The sequence below is a fragment of the Pinus tabuliformis genome, chromosome 1_2 (assembly GCF_031772625.1).
Source record: "Pinus tabuliformis cultivar Carrire ecotype Pingquan chromosome 1_2, CPIR1, whole genome shotgun sequence".
Lineage (NCBI taxonomy): Eukaryota > Viridiplantae > Streptophyta > Pinopsida > Pinales > Pinaceae > Pinus > Pinus tabuliformis.
Genome location: NC_142298.1, coordinates 441,173,618 through 441,189,746, shown reverse-complemented (window position 1 = coordinate 441,189,746; position 16,129 = coordinate 441,173,618).

The following is a 16,129-nucleotide window of genomic DNA, read 5'->3' as shown; positions in this document are numbered from 1 at the left end:
CATGTACCTAAATGTAAGAGACCAAATTCCTTGACTTTGATGATATCAAGCACAATTGAAGAAGAGAGTATTGCTACAACTTAGTGACTGTCTGGAATCATATTTTAATATAGTTGTGATACCCTTGGTCCACTTACTGATTTGGATCATCTTGTTTTCTTCTTCCATCAAATTCAAATCTTCTTCTTTTTGCTGATTATTCTCTTGAACACATAGAGGATCTGATGGTAAACATGAGGGCACTTTCCCAATCTCTGATTCTGATGTCTGCTCTTCGTCAAGTGCAACCCATGATTCTTTGGTCTTCTCATTTGAATCTTCTTTTTCTGCATGTTGTCCTTCAATGATACTATTCCTGATCTAAGATGAATACCATTTAGATCAAGAGGAGATGTTTGGAAGTGTTGTACCTCAACATTGTAAGTGGGTTGAGCTACTTCATTGTGTGGGTTCAGAAATGGTGGTATAGGTAGTTGAGTGGGAGTGGATATTTGAGATGGATGTGGTTGGGGTTGTGGTTGTGGTGGAGGTGAATGGTAGGGATAACATGGAGTTGGGTATGGAGGATATTGAGGAAAATATTGAGGATATTGTGGATGACTCCCATAAGTTCTTTGCCAACCTTGTTGCCAATATTGGTTTCGGGGTTGAGATGGCTAAGTTTGCCAAAGAAAGGGTGTGTTCCAATTACTTTGAGATGGATGTGCATAAGCTTGAAATTGTGAATTAGGCTCTTGCATCATATCAGGTTGAATAGGCTGCCATGGTCCTCTTAGAGCTACATAACATAGTTGCATTGGCAATTGACTTGCTCCATTGTCCTCTTGGTAAACTTCCTTCAACCTTGGTAATGAGGGGAAATATTTAATAGCATGTGATTCTGCATGGACAACACAAATATCAACATCTTCTTTTTCCTCATCTTGCATTCTTAACATTTCTACTTGTTTGGTTAGATTGCTAAGAATTTTTATTTTAAAGTCATCAAACAAATTTCCAAGTTTAGCTTGACTTACTGATCTTGATGTTGATTTACTTACTCTTGCCCTTCCTCTTGATATGTGTTTTCATGTTTCACAAATTTCTTCAAATGATAATTGATATACATCTCATCTACTCATGAGATCAAGAATATCGATCCACTCATCCCTAATTGTTCTAAGAGGGTTTTTAGTGTGTTAGATCCTAAATGATGTAGTTTTTCCCTCTTAACATTATACATGAACCTCTCTATTAGATCCTCAAGGATCTCATATTCTTTTTGATTCATTCTAAATATTTCTACTTCAAGATCATGATCTTTATATTTTTCTAGAAATGTATTTTGCATACCATTCCATGATCTTATTGAATTAGTCCCTAAAATCATGAACCATTTAAGAGCTCTATCCTTCAATGTCGCCAGAAACAATCTCAATTTTTTAGTGTTTAATAAGTAACCATAAGATCTACAAACAATTTCAAATTCAAATAGAAAAGTTTCCGGATCCTCTAACCTCATACCATGGAAGTTTGGAAGAAAAGATGGAGGGATGTTCTTCATGTGCACACTAACATCAGTATCTTGAATGGGAAATCCAAGAGGATCTTCTTCATTGTCATCATCTCCATCCATTTCTTCTACCTTCTTTGTCACTTCTTATTCTTCTACTTGCAAAAAGCAATGGTGATGTGGCTCTTAATGCACCATGTGATCAAATGCGGGGGGGGGTGTTGGTGTTGGAGGATTTTTTTGAATAAGAATTCTAATGTAATGCAGTTTTATCTTCTTGAAATGAAAGATGCCTAATGCAATTTTTTTTTTTGTTTTTGCAGAAAGTAAAAAGAAATGATTCAACTAGGGAAGAAAACAATGCATACTTTGACACCTCCCCGACAACGGTGCCAAAAAATGATGAGCCTCAGTATTGCAACAAGAATGTTGCAACTCCCACGGCTACCAACTTTAATTATCAACCTCGGGTTCATACAAACTTAAGAGGTATCGACACTATATCTGCAACATACAATGTGTCCTTCCTTTGCTCTCATGATGCAATGGAGTGCATGTAATGAAATCAAATACTAAACTAATTGCGGAAAATGAAATGGAAACCTTAACCTATTGCAAGAAAGAAAATACAAGGAAAGAAACCTATTCTAATTGCATAAAGTAAATATCATGAAATAAATGTCAACCATTACTTTCAAAGAGTTTAGATCCATTAATAGAGTTCATTGGATGTAGTAATTAAGAAAATCATGATTGTATTATCCAATTCATAAATTTGTCCATTAACCCAAATCGCTGAGATGTTTTGCATAGGTAAAAAGGCAAGTCCTAAGTGGTGTTAATCCCTTGCTGGGCATGGGATCCCCCACAACATGTTTTTGGGGCTTAAAGCCCAAGTTTTGGTCAATGTAATGTAAAGACTCTGTGAAGTACGGATGTGGAGAGCGAAAGTCTAGGATGTCATAGGGTTGTCCGCTCTAAGAATTGTAAAATAATGTAAAGTTGTGTCGGCCTACCCATGGTCCGTAGACCATGGGATTGTATAAATAGAGCGAGACTGTAAGTGTAAATATAGTTTTTTGGCAAGAAAGAAATAGATAGATGCGAAGGCATGGTTAGAGGATAGAGGTGGATCTGAAGTGTATTGGGTCATAGTAATAGGAAGAGGCTCTGCAGCTGAGTGTGCAGAGTCCTAGTAGATTCCGTAGCTGAGTGCGCGGACCCTTGCAGCTGAGTGTGCAGGGCGGAGTCGGGTCTGTAATTGAAATGAACTTCAAAAGGATTATTAACAAAGATAATTTTTATTTGGAATATTGTGCATCTATGGTTTTGTTTATCTTTGTGCATTTATATTGCTTTTGATTATGCGCACTTACTTGAAAGTTGAATAAGTAATAAGAACATTGGGCTCGCACAAACTAAGTCAACACACTAATATAATAGTGCAGTAAGGATCGAGATCAGGATAGTACTGTAGTGGCGCCCCTTACAGAGGTGCGCATAGGCTGCTGCGCGAAGCAGGGCAAGCATGGAGGTTCAGACCGCGAACCTCTAGAACCTTCATCAAGACATCCCTAGGGTGCGAAAACCTGGTTCCAGCACCCTCCCATACTACTTCGGGTGAGACCTCAGTCCGCACTTCGCGGACTGTTGCCGAAAGGGCCAGTAGTACCGGGATTTTCTTGGCTAAATCACTTCTGAACCTGGGTCAGGCCCCACGTAGCCAAAAAATGGTTCTGTTGCCGAGACTGGGATCTGCCTAAGGGATGTTTGATGTCATGCCATTGGAACCCAACAAAGAAGGAAATTGAAGAGTGGTTGGACAAGAAGATTCATGAGTTCGTGACACAGGAAAACAGAACTCCGCAAGTATCTGAGAAAAAGTGGTTAGATCGCTACGTGTATACGAAAATCCACGAGATTTTCTTTGCATCCTTTCCTTCTGAACTGTATGAGTGGATCACAAGGTTAGTTGACAGCCAGGGAAGGTGTAGGCTCGACCAACCGATAGTGTGGAATCCGGAATTAGTACGCAGAATAGAGGCATCAGAAGATAAGATCGCGCGAGCTATGGACCATTGGCTCGACCAGATAATAGGGGGATTTATCACTGAGTTTGCGGTAGACATGACCGTGAGCTACAGTGAAGTAGAATGACACTTTCTCAAAGGATCACGAGGTAAGTATATTAAGTCTTTAAATACTTGGATTAAGATGCTATTGTGTGAAAAGAGGGTCATGCGAATACATTAATGTTTGGGACAACGCGGAGCGGAAAGATCTACAAAAGTAGCGAAGAATTAGAAAATAGTCCCTTAATTTCACCTTCGCGAGAGAGCAAGGAAGAGCTCACTAAGGTCTCTTCGAGAAGCGCGGTTAGTTTGATAAGGTAGTGCATTCCCTAGTTACCACCTCCACCCATGCCACCTCCCACTTCACCTCCCTCACCTCCATCTCCACCCACTCCACCTCCACCACCCCCACAGTTCAGCATGGCAAGCGCGATCAAAATACCCGTATTTAGAGGGGTAGGGAATGAAGATCTGGACCAATTCTGGTTCGTGGTAAGAGCAATATGGGAAGCGCAAGGTGTCACGGATAACAACATTAAGAAGGCTACATTGGTGAGCACACTGCAGGGTTGTGCATTGACATGGTATATCAAGCACTCTAATGACCACCCAAACACAGGGATAACAGAGGTCTAGAATGCATTGAACAAAGAATTTAGCTGATCGAAATTAGAGACACAGTCAATCATCGGGTTTAAAGAGATTGCGATGCTTCCAGGCGAGACACCCTGGGATCTGGACCAAAGGCTGAAGAGTACAATCCGCGAGGCCAATATATTGCTAACAGATGCACAACATCGTGCATGGTTTGTGGCATCTCTGACACCGCACTTGAGGATGATGATGTCACAACAGAAACTTTCCACCCAGGCTGAAGTGTTGGAAATGGCAATGAGGTTGCATGAGACCCCGATACAAGACCCTGGGTTGGGATTTCAACAAATCCACGCGCAACTACAGAATCTATGTCTAGAAATGTAAAGTTTGAAGCAAGATAGGGCACCATGGCCAGAGACGCGCGAGGAAGTATGGTGCATAAAATGCAAAGGACATGGCCATGATAAGGATCACTGTCCAGTGCTCGCGAACTACTTGGTAGGAGGGGGGCCAATGCCATTCAGACCAGAGGCACAAGCAGGGCTGAGTGCGGCACCCGTGTTATGGTGCGTGATCTGTCAGATAGGAGGAAAACACACAACAGATAATTGTCATTTGTTGCAGAAGTATACACAGACTCCCCAATAGTTCTTTTGTAATTTCCGCAGGTTTGTGGGCCATGACGAGCGCACTTGTCGCAACTATGAGTTAATGATGGATCAGACCCCAGCCTATAGGATGCAGACAGAAACACAAGCCCTCGACCCAGCTACGGGGATGGCGCGTGCTAGATTTCAGGGGCGAGGTTGAGGACGAGGAGGAATGGGACCAGGAAGAGGCTACGGACAGTTAATTTGTTACAAATGTGGAGGACTAGGGCACTATGCCCATGATTGTACCAACCTGACAAGGGTATCCTATTCGTACTGTTCTCAGTTTGATCATGAAACAATAGATTGCCCTACGTTGATCACATAGATGCGTGAAAAAGGGGTATTCCAGCCTCCTCCGACTCATAATATACAAATGATGAGGTCTAAACCATGCGAAGAAGACTCGAACGTGAACATGATGCTTAGAAGCGGTGCGACCATGGGGGAGGATAAGGGGAAGTAGCCCGAGGAAGATACATGGGTTTGTAGGGCTCCTGCAAAGGAACCCGAGTTTGACTTAGTACGCGCAAAGGAGATGTTCATGGAAGCTAAGAAGAGCTTCGCAGAGGCCTCCACATCAGGTAGTAAGGATCAACCAGAGCCAGGAATGGATCCTTCAATGCTCACTAACTTTCTGGAGACATACATGAAACTATTGCATGACAACAAGGTAGTTAAGGGACTACAGGAGCTGATCACCAGGTGCGTGAGGTCAGGAGAACTACGCATAGTCCGGAAATTGGGGAAGCATGCATTGCACACCGGGAGGGAAATGAGATTGACTGCACAGATTGGTGAGTATGAAATGGATCAGGTAATCCTAGATCTGGGTTTGGATGTGAATGTGTTACCGAAGCAAACATGGGAACGCATGGGTAGGCCCACGTTACAGTGGTCCCCTATTCAATTACGAATGGCGAACCAACAGAAGATTTTGCCCATGGGGAGGTTGCAAGGGGTAACAGTTGATATTGAAGGCGCGAGCACACAGACGGATTTTGAAGTGATAGAGATTGTTGATGACAACAATCCCTATCCTGTGCTGTTAGGAATCGACTGGGCCATTGATATGAATGGAGTCATCAATCTGAAGAAGCGCAAGATGATATTTGAGAAAAAGTCACTATGCGTAGTAGTCCCGCTAGACCTAGCTGAAGGAGCGCACTACACTGAACCAGTGTGCGACGATGAGCTGGATTGTATTTACAAGATAAATGCGTGAGACCAGGATCGGGTGAATCCAACTATAGATGGGAGAATCTCGTGGGAGCGTGAAAGCTCATGCAATTTGGATTCAGATGAAGAAGTAGATCAATGGCAGAATCGGTTGCACGAAGTAACAACACTGAACTGCAACATGATGGTTAGATCACTGCGTTGCGTGATAACAGAGGCAAGGGAACTGCTGACGTATTATGGATTGACAATGGTGGATGAATTCTTGAGAAAACTTGAAAGCGCAGTACTGGAACAACAACGTTCGATGCGTTGAAATGGGCCCTACATGAAACACCCACATGATGGTGGGGTACACGTTAAGGAAATTTTGAGGACTGGCGCGGATATAGAAGGATGATGTGCCTGTGGTTTGGAAGTCCCCAGCTTTGAACGAGAGTCAAGTAGCCAGGACGAAGCAGCTTGCGCACCCACCTATGTCGATGGGTATAGACGTGTGCTGTGTAGTCCACACAAACACACCCCAAACTAAGGATCGAAAATTGGAACAGGACGCAGCAGTAGGAAAGGCGACGCGCACCATAAACGTTCCACGTAGAAGCATTCAAGAAGGTATGTGGAATTCTGAACAGAGTTCACCAGGCGAGACGAACTATTTGGGACCTGCACGTACCAACGGTCTGATGGGCCTCTAGGGCCATGTACAAAAACCTGAGCACGGAGATGATCCCAACGCTGACGAGCAGAGTCGAGGCCATAGTTTTGGAAGAAACGAATCCTCACATAGTAGCTCCCATAGTTAGGACAGTACGCGAGCACCAGGATGAAGGAATTATGTAGCCGCGTGAGGATGAACATATGCATATTCCGAAAGCCATTCGGCAGGGGAACCTTAAGCTTTGCAAACTCAAAGATTAGGTACGACTAAGGAAGAAAATCGTGTTAATGGATGGAGAGAGAAAAGAACTGGAAAACGAAATTGCGGAAGCCTGCCGCGTTGATAAACTAAGAATGACAGGACAAGATATGGGTAGGCATACTACTATGTTAGAAGATTTCGCCAAGAATTTGTGACTCTGCTCCCATGGCTACCACCACACCTTACCCGACAAAGTAACCAGGGGAATGCACCGCATAAGGGAGAACACATGATGATGATTGTCACGAGGGTAATTGAGGAGTGCCCGTGGAATAGGCTGGAAGGTAAATTGAAGCCTTGCATAGGTGGTGCGACCACTTGACTATCCGTAGGGAGCACAGTCTTAGCGCTCTAAGCAGTTGAAAGAGAGTGCGGGACTATAAAAGAGTTTGTATGGGAGCTGCGCGATAAGGAGGGTGTGGGCATAATCAATATGTCACAGGGGTCGCACTCGTGCATAGGGGGCTGCGCTGCCGCACAGATAGGCTGGGAAGTGACCGTTGGTGTCACTGTTCATGACAAGATGTCCAATTTAAGACAATTAGGGGCGGGCAGCGGGCAATTAAAACACGAAGTCAGAACTAGATTTGGGATGATCTGTCGCTAATCTAGCATTAATGGGCCAAATGAGGGGGGAACAGTCAAATTTGAATTCAAAAAGGCCTATAAATCACAGGTGGCTACCCAACGAACAACCCTTGGCATTTTGAGAATTTAGTTGTTGTGCTATCAAGTGGGTATGAACCTTACGAATTTGGAGGCTTTTAGAGCAAGTTTAGTGTTTGAGACATTGCCGAAGGAGACGCAGGACTTCATGGACAGAATGATGTTGACAACCGAGGGAGCTATGCAGAAGCCTATGTTGCCGATGGGGGATGCACTGGAAATTCCTAAATCACCCCAGACACCGAGGCCCAAAAAGGATCCACAGGCAACATGACCGGTCCGTATGTCTCCACGAAATCTGCGGTTTGGTAAAATCTCTATGTCTGACAAGGGAAAGACTGTTAATCTTGATACATATGACGAGGAGTAGGATCTCCAGGCATTCATAAAAGAGATCGAGGCGAATGAAGAAATGGAGGAAGACATTCAACCAGTTTGCACTGCAGCAAAACTGCCCAAGTATGTCTGTCCACGGAGAGGGAAAGCAAAAGTACGCAAGGATTTGGATGCTGTTAAGAGCGCACTCCAAACCCCGCTCCTCCCAGATGGAATTCTTTTTGAAGGTTCGGTTCTAGGCCAGGTGCCCACGATGAAATTTGAATATTGGGACCTCACGAACAGTGAAAAGTTCCCACATTTGGAGACTAGAAAACTCATGAAACAGAGCAAGGAGGGGTCAGTTACAGTGCTAGAGCCATGGAAATGGCTGTGCGGTGTGGAGGAGGCCAAGCTACTCCACCTACTATGGATTCCACACTTTCACCGGGCACTGACCAAGATCTTTGTCATCAGGCAACTGATTTTCCTGGTGCATGATGGGTACTTGTGGCTGGAGGAGCCCATTCCAATCACGGCAGAGCTTATTCACAGGATTTCTTGGCTTCCCTGTACGGGAAGGGACCCCGCGGAAATAGATGGCAAAAGTGGAGATTTGGCGCTCGTAGAGGCCATGAAGAAGAAATAAAATTTGGAAAAGAAGAAGAGAGGCTACGTAATTAGTAGCATTCAAGACAAAGGGGTGCGCGTAGCCACCCAGTTGCTAGCAGGGAAGGTGATGCGAAAATGCTACGGCAACGAGGTACTAACGACGGTCATCGCGCAAGCCGAACAATGCGTAGAGGGGGTACAGTTCCTCTGCGAGGAGTTTCTGACAAACTGCAAGGAGGTCCAGGAGCAGGGTAAGACCTTCCACTATGTGTGGTTGCCCTTATCCATCTTGTTGGTTACAGGGGAATATCCTGAGGACGGTTAGTTTCCTCCTCTTGAATAGGACTTGCTGGAGGCAGCAAAATACGCGTCACTCTGGGTGACAAAGGATGCCACGCAAATCCGCGAGACCAAGATCTTCTGGATACTCATGGAGGCAAGTGTTTAGATGTGTATCAACAAAAGGCCGTGACTATCCCCCACGGTGTACGACAGTCTGCGGCGCTTTGCAGACTTTAAGGCGGATATGCATAATGTGTATATCAAGGTGGGGAAGGATCCAGAGCAGAACTGGATCAACCTCCCGTTCATCACGATAGATGACGCTGTTTTCACTATGCTCGACTCATGGCCACCTGAGTGGTGTGCCCCAATTTTGGCAGCGCATGATGAGACAACAATACAAAAATAGAAGGATGCCACCAAGCTGCTGGCACAGCATAAGCGCAATGAGTAATTCGACGAGGAGGTAAGGGATTCCTGCGAGGCAATAAAGGTCGTTGAAAAAGCAGCAATAACACCGACAACTGGGGCCACCACGACGCAGGAGGAAAGAGGCCCGAACCTGATCACAGGACAGGGGACAAATGACACAGCGGAAGGTGCAGACCCAAGCATGACATCTACACAACTGAAATGGTCACGCAGTATGGAACGAACAGGGCCACGGAAGAAGACCAAGGCTTCCAAAATGGATGGTGAACCTATTACACTGACAAAGGGTGACTTATATGACATTGGCAACATAGTTCGCGAGGTCACCAGGGAAGCGCTCCAGGAAGCAATGACGGAGCAGCAGAATGTGTTGGGGGTCCTCAGGGTGCAACTGCAAGGACTTCAGGTGCGGCCCCTACAAGAAGGAACGGTAGCCACCTACGGTGCCGTGGGTACATCAGCAACAGAGCAGTTGTTGTGGGCCAAAATGGCTAACACCGTCGTGTTGCCAGAAGGAGCACTTACAACGAACAACACGGAGTACAGAGCCACGGTGGGCCGGATCAAGGGACTTGGCCTAAACTTGGCTGCCCTTCCATGAGATATATCATACCAGCTGCAGGACAGAGCGGCAATAGAACTCCATGCTCGGGAAGGACGCGCAATGCAAATGCTCAGTGAATAGCGAATTAACATCGATCAGCTTAGCCTACAATGCGATGAAGCGCTGGCTCAGAATCAGCAGCTGGAGAAGATAGTAGAGGAAGAATTTCACCACGCCCCAGAGCTAGAAATTGCGATAGACCTACCAATCGGAGTGCGGATTCACAAATTGGCCAGTGGATTCCACGAGGCAAAGGAGGAAGCAATGAGGATCCATCTGGACCTCAACCTTCAGATTGTTGAATTAAAGGTGCAATCATCCACGCCCTCAGAATTTTGGGAATAGTGCGCTGGCGTTATCCAAAAGGGGCTGGAGGAAATAGGACAGGTAATGCAGACCTGTACAACAATGTTGGAAGAATCCTTCGTGGTCCTCACTTCCCTACAGGAGGACCCCACCATACAACGCTTGGAAATAGAGGCGTGGGAGCTTCAAATGCAATATGATAGTGTGCGCGGGATGACGCAGACAGTGGTCTTGATCCAGCGGCTCACGAAGCTACAGCAAGCGAAGGCATTGAAGGAACAAGTGGATGTCGTGCGCCAAAAAGAGGTAGTACTTAAAGCTTGCATCCAGCCTTGGATTGATGAGGCCTTCCTCATCACTACCCACATCAAAGGAAAACTTGCACAGATGAAAGTAATGCATGCTTTAAGACAAGGATTTGCCCCTGACGGTGAGCATTCAACCAAAAGAGTCGAGCAGATCCAACAGACGGTAGAGTAGTGCGCTATGGACCTTCATGCAACCTAGACATAGTTGGAAGGGATCTATGCTAAGATCACTGCACAATGACTCGGGATGAGTCACAATGATTGTGTTGGGGGCCTGTTGGGCATGGGATCCCCCATAGCATGTTTTTGGGGCTTAAAGCCCAAGTTTTGGTCAATGTAATGTAAAGACTCCACGAAGTACAGAAGCAGAGCACGAAAGTCTATGATGAGTCATAGGGTTGTCCGCCCTAAGAATTGTAAAATAATGTAAAGCTGTGTCGGCCTACCCATGGTCCATAGACCATGGGATTGTATAAATAGAGCAAGGCTCTAAGTGTAAAGATAGTTTTTGGCAAGAAAGCAATAGATAGATGCGAAGGCATGGTCAGAGGATAGAGGTGGATCTAAAGTGTATTGGGTCGTAGTAGTAGGAAGAGGATCTACAGCTGAGTGCACAGAGGCCTAGTAGAGTTTGCAGCTGAGTGCGCAGACCCCTGTAGCTGAGTGCATAGGGCGGAGTCAGGTCTGTAATTGAACTGAACTTGAAAAGGATTATTAATAAAGATAAGTTTGATTCGGAATATTGCACATCTATGGTTCTGTTTATCTTTGTGCATTTATATTGCTTTTGATTACGCGCACTTACTTGAAAGTTGAATAAGTAATAAGAACATTGGGCCCACACAAACTAATTCAAAGCACTGATATAATAGTGTAGTAAGGATTGAGATTAGGATAATACTGTAGTCGCGCCCCTTACAGGGGCGCGCATAGGCTGCTGCGCGAAGAAATGCAAGCACGCAGGTTCGGACTGCGAACCTCTAGAATCTTCATCAAAACATCCCTAGGGTGCGGAAACCTAGTTCCAACACCCTCCCATACTACTTTGGGTGATACCTCAGTCCGCGCTCTGCGGACTATTGCTGAAAGGGCCAGTATTACTGGGATTTTCTTGGCTTAATCACTTCGAAACCTGGGTCAAGCCCCACATAGCCAACATCCCTCCTCAACCATTTATTTAGATCCTAGGGGCCATGATTCAACCTTAAGGGACCAAAACCAATATTTTTGATCAAATATGGGCAAGTATATACACGTTGGAAGAGTACTACTGGAAACTATAGGAAACTACTAGATGTTACAGATTTACTACAGGAAGTTATAATTCATTGAATAACCAAAAAAATCAAATCCAAATTGGATGGGACACTTTTTTTTATTGAATAGGATGTATTAGGTCTCCATTCCAAGTGGAATCACTCAAAAATACCTCTGTTAACCCATGCTAAAAAATAGTAGAAAATTACTAGTCTAAAATCTAGAAATTTTAGAACCTGTGAGCTAGTAAATCTATTGAATGCCAAACATAATCAAGTAAAAATGCAATGGAGTAATTTTTTTTATTAAATATAATGTTTTTATAATCTAATGCAAGTGGAATAAACTCGATTGAAGCTCGCTAGCATGTTCTAAAAAATAGCAGAAATTTACTGTTATTTGCCACAAAGGACTTCTAGAAATCTAGATTTGGGAATAAGCAAACTAATCCAAGTAGCTCAATGATTACTATGACCTTCCAAAGTTGTTCCAAGGATGAAATGATTCTTGTGATCCTACAAAATAACTTACCTCAACCATTTAACCCAATCCTACAACAAGAAATCATCAATACTAAATGCAGAAATAGGAAAAAATAAGAACAAGAGATGCATGTGAATAAGAAGTGAAAAGAAGAAGAGTAAATGATACAAAAGAGCTCTAAGGCTCCTAGGATGGCCAAGCCCAAGGAAAATCAGATTCCTATGAAGGAGACCAAGATTTAGAAGCTGAACATGGCACCAATCTTCATTATTTCCATCAATACAATTACATCCATGTAAGAAATGAAAGTGGAGCTGCAAAAATACGAGTTTTCTCCACAAGAAGACTAAGAAAAATCCACACCTAGAGGAAAATTTGACTTGGTACTTATAAAAAATGATTAGGAAGCATTCCCCATGAAAGGAGGAAGCTTTCCCCACCAAAATCCCTCAAATAGTGGATTTGGTTCCCAATACTAGGAATCTGCATTAAATGACAGGGAACACATTCCTAGATTTTCTCAATCATTGGAGCTCCAGAATCTGTGCAATAATTTCAGAATATCTTCTTGATTTATTATTTAATATTGATCCTCCTATAGTAGGGAGAAAGTCCCTAAATTATCTCCTTCCAAATCTTCATAATCTGCTTAATATTCTCACAATATTCCACAAAAATAAATAATATTAGGTACAAATATGCAATTATCCATAAACCTTCCTAATGAACATATTAAAGTTAAAAATAAATTATCTAATGCAAAAATAGAGGTTTAATGTGTTGAAGGATTGTTATATGGGCCTTAATTTATGTCTAATTTGGAGGCCCATCACTATCTTCAACACTAGCTTTATGACAAAATTCAATAATTTTTTGTAATCTTGGAAAGGGAGAAAGCCATGTTGTTCCAAGGTCTTGATTTAGAATTGGTAACATTGAGTAAGTTTTTGATGGATGCATGCACTACATGGCTTCCATGACTAAGTGTGCCATAGTGGCAAGTCACTCCTTTTTCTCTTGCAGTTGGGCCTTTAGCCTTCTATTATGTATTTGCAGTTGCTCCATCATATTAGCTTCCTTGATTCTAAGATCAACCATTTCCTCACCCATCTTCCTCATCTTCTTTTACATTAGACCCACATCCTCAACTCCTTTGGATTTTTCAATTTTCATTCACCTGTGGGTCTGACCCTTTTCCTTCTTAAGCTCAAAGAACAATGGAATTGCAAAATGTGTAGGGAGGATCTTCCCTTCTTCAAACCACTTGTAGTAGGATCCTAAGCCTGGTTAGGGATTTGAGTCTTGTAGGTCTAATTTTTTCTCTTGTGCCCCCACAACCCCTTTCTATAGCTATCTTTCCTATTCTTGTAGTTGTGTAGTGCCTTCCTATAGCACCGTTTTGCCTTCCTGTAGCGTTGTTCTGCCTTCTTGTAGCACTGCAATTTATCTTATAGCTTGATGGTCTATTCAGGAGTTTGGATTTTCTTGGTGCCAAGCCTCTTTTGTGGGGCAGTTTCTTGACTTTAGGTTTGATGGAGGTTATTTCTTCTACTGGCTTCTTACCCCTTTCTAATTCCCCCCCTTGTTGGTTGGCTGATTCTTCAACAGTAATAAGGGTTGGAAAGGAGGTTGATGCTTATCTTTCCTTATTTTGTTTCTCTTTCTTCTCTTGAAGTACATATGGGGTCTTCTTGGCATTCTTACCTTTCATTTAGCAGGGGTACTTGGGGCTATTAAGGTGGCATCAACTTATTCTTTTAGAATCCCCTTCAAAATACTTTCCTTCTAATCCCTTCTCCTTCTCTTTTGTGAGCTAGAAGATGTCCCAATGGCCTCTAGAATCCTATGTTCTGCTATTTTTGTCACAACAAGCTTCATTGGGTATTTATTAGGCACTTTGGTTTTTTTTTTTAGTTTATTTTGTGCCCTTACTTCTCCTTCTTCCTCCTTCACTTCCTTTTGCGGTTTTTCTTTTGAACATCTCCTTCTCCTCTATCCTCCTCTTCTTCTTCATTGGCCTCTTCTTCTCCCTCTTCTTCTTCCTTAACCTCTTCTTCTACATATCCCTTCTTTGTTGTTTCTTCTCCAAGTTTTAATTGGGCTTGTGGTTATGTTTCAAGGAAGGCCTCCTTGTCCATGTCCACAAAGCCATGTATTAGATTTCCCATGTCACATGGTTTTTAAGACCCTCCAAATCATCTATGACAATTAATCCTATGAGCCCATGGTGTTCCATGTATTGATGTTTCCCTCCTCTTACTTTTTGGCTCATCTCTATGATGGATTGAAAAAAAAAGTGATGAATGCTCTATCTATCTTGGATGGGAAAATTCATTTGGAACCTCATTTGGTAGAGCATCCTAAACTAACAGGCATAGATAATGCTAAGTCTTAGCTCACAAGATTTGCACTTCAATACATGGCATGCTACCCCATCCTAGGGATAGGGTAAACTTTATCTTCTAACTCCATTTTTGTATTCAACGGGCTGCTCTTCTGGGAGAAAAACGTTCTTCTTGGTTGTGATAGCCTTTGTCCTTTCCTTGCTTCCCTCACTCCCAGGGGAAGTTTGTTTAATCTGTTGATGAATTATTTCATTCAATGGGATGATGAGTTCCCTTACAACGGTAATGGCATCATTTTTCCTTTAATTCTGGAGGCCTACAACAAACTCCTGAGTAATCTGATTATTGAATCCCCTGAATTTTTTAAAGAACCTTCTCCATTGATGATTGACAAAGAGATCCTAACAATAGGATGTTGGTGAATTCTTGATGAATCTATGGGATATCTAAGGTTGAATCCACCCCCCATAGTCTTCAATACAAATTCTCAAAATTTGGCAAGGTAATTCTCCCTCTCTGCTACAAGTTTTGGATATTTCTACGCAATTAAGGTTTTTTAAGGCAGAGATAAAAGGAACAATTTGTTTACACTACTTGGAAGAGGGAAAATTTCATGCTCAACTCAAAACAATTGAATTTCCATTTCAATCATGGTCAATTCAAAATAAACATCAATACTTCATTTTACTTTCATTCCCAAACTTATACCAGAAATTGCTATAGGATGTATTATTGAAAAATTGAAAGGTTTTGTTGGCTCTTTGTCAAAAGGTGGAAAGGAAAATATGTATTTATCCTTCCTTTTGATGATTCTCCTTGAATTATATGGTTTGGGTGACGAAATTTCTCAAAATTAGGCTCTTTGTAGCTCTCTGGACTTTCTTGTAGCACCCATAAACAATCCTTTAGAACTATGTGTCAATCGTATAACACTATGTGTCAATCCTGTAGTAGCAGCCGACAGGGTCGGTAGCCACTTTTGTAGTAGTCTATGAAAATGATGGCATAGGTAGATCGAATATCAATGGTAGTAGCAAGCCTCCTTATCTTTAAAATATGATTTTTATGTCAAATGAGGCTCGGGACCCGAATTTTGCTATTGATGGTTGGGTGGTTGGGCTCAATGTGTTGTGTGATATGGTCCCCACCTACCACATTCATAAACCAATCATAGGCACGTTAGCCCACTCTTCGTGGTCATCACCCCTTTTTTTGTTTTTTGTTTTCTCTACATGTGTGATGGATGAAAAAGACAACTTCAGTTAACTATCGAAGGTGGTCGATGTTAGAAATTAATTAACGAAGCAATGAAATAAACAAAATATTGCAGAAACATAAATACGTAAATGGTTAGAACAAGAGAAACACATATATACATGGTTCACCCAATTTGGGCTACATCTACAGAGAAAAAAAATGTCCTTTCTTTTATATTATCCATCAAAATGAAGAAATACAACCTACAGTAGATTCATTGTAATTTCCTCTTCGCTCTCACACAATGTCCTCTCTCTTTCTCACTTAGAATAATAACACCCAACCGTAATACAATTCCTTCATATAAACCGAGGGTTTTCTTATAGGGAAAAAAACCTAAATTAACATAACTT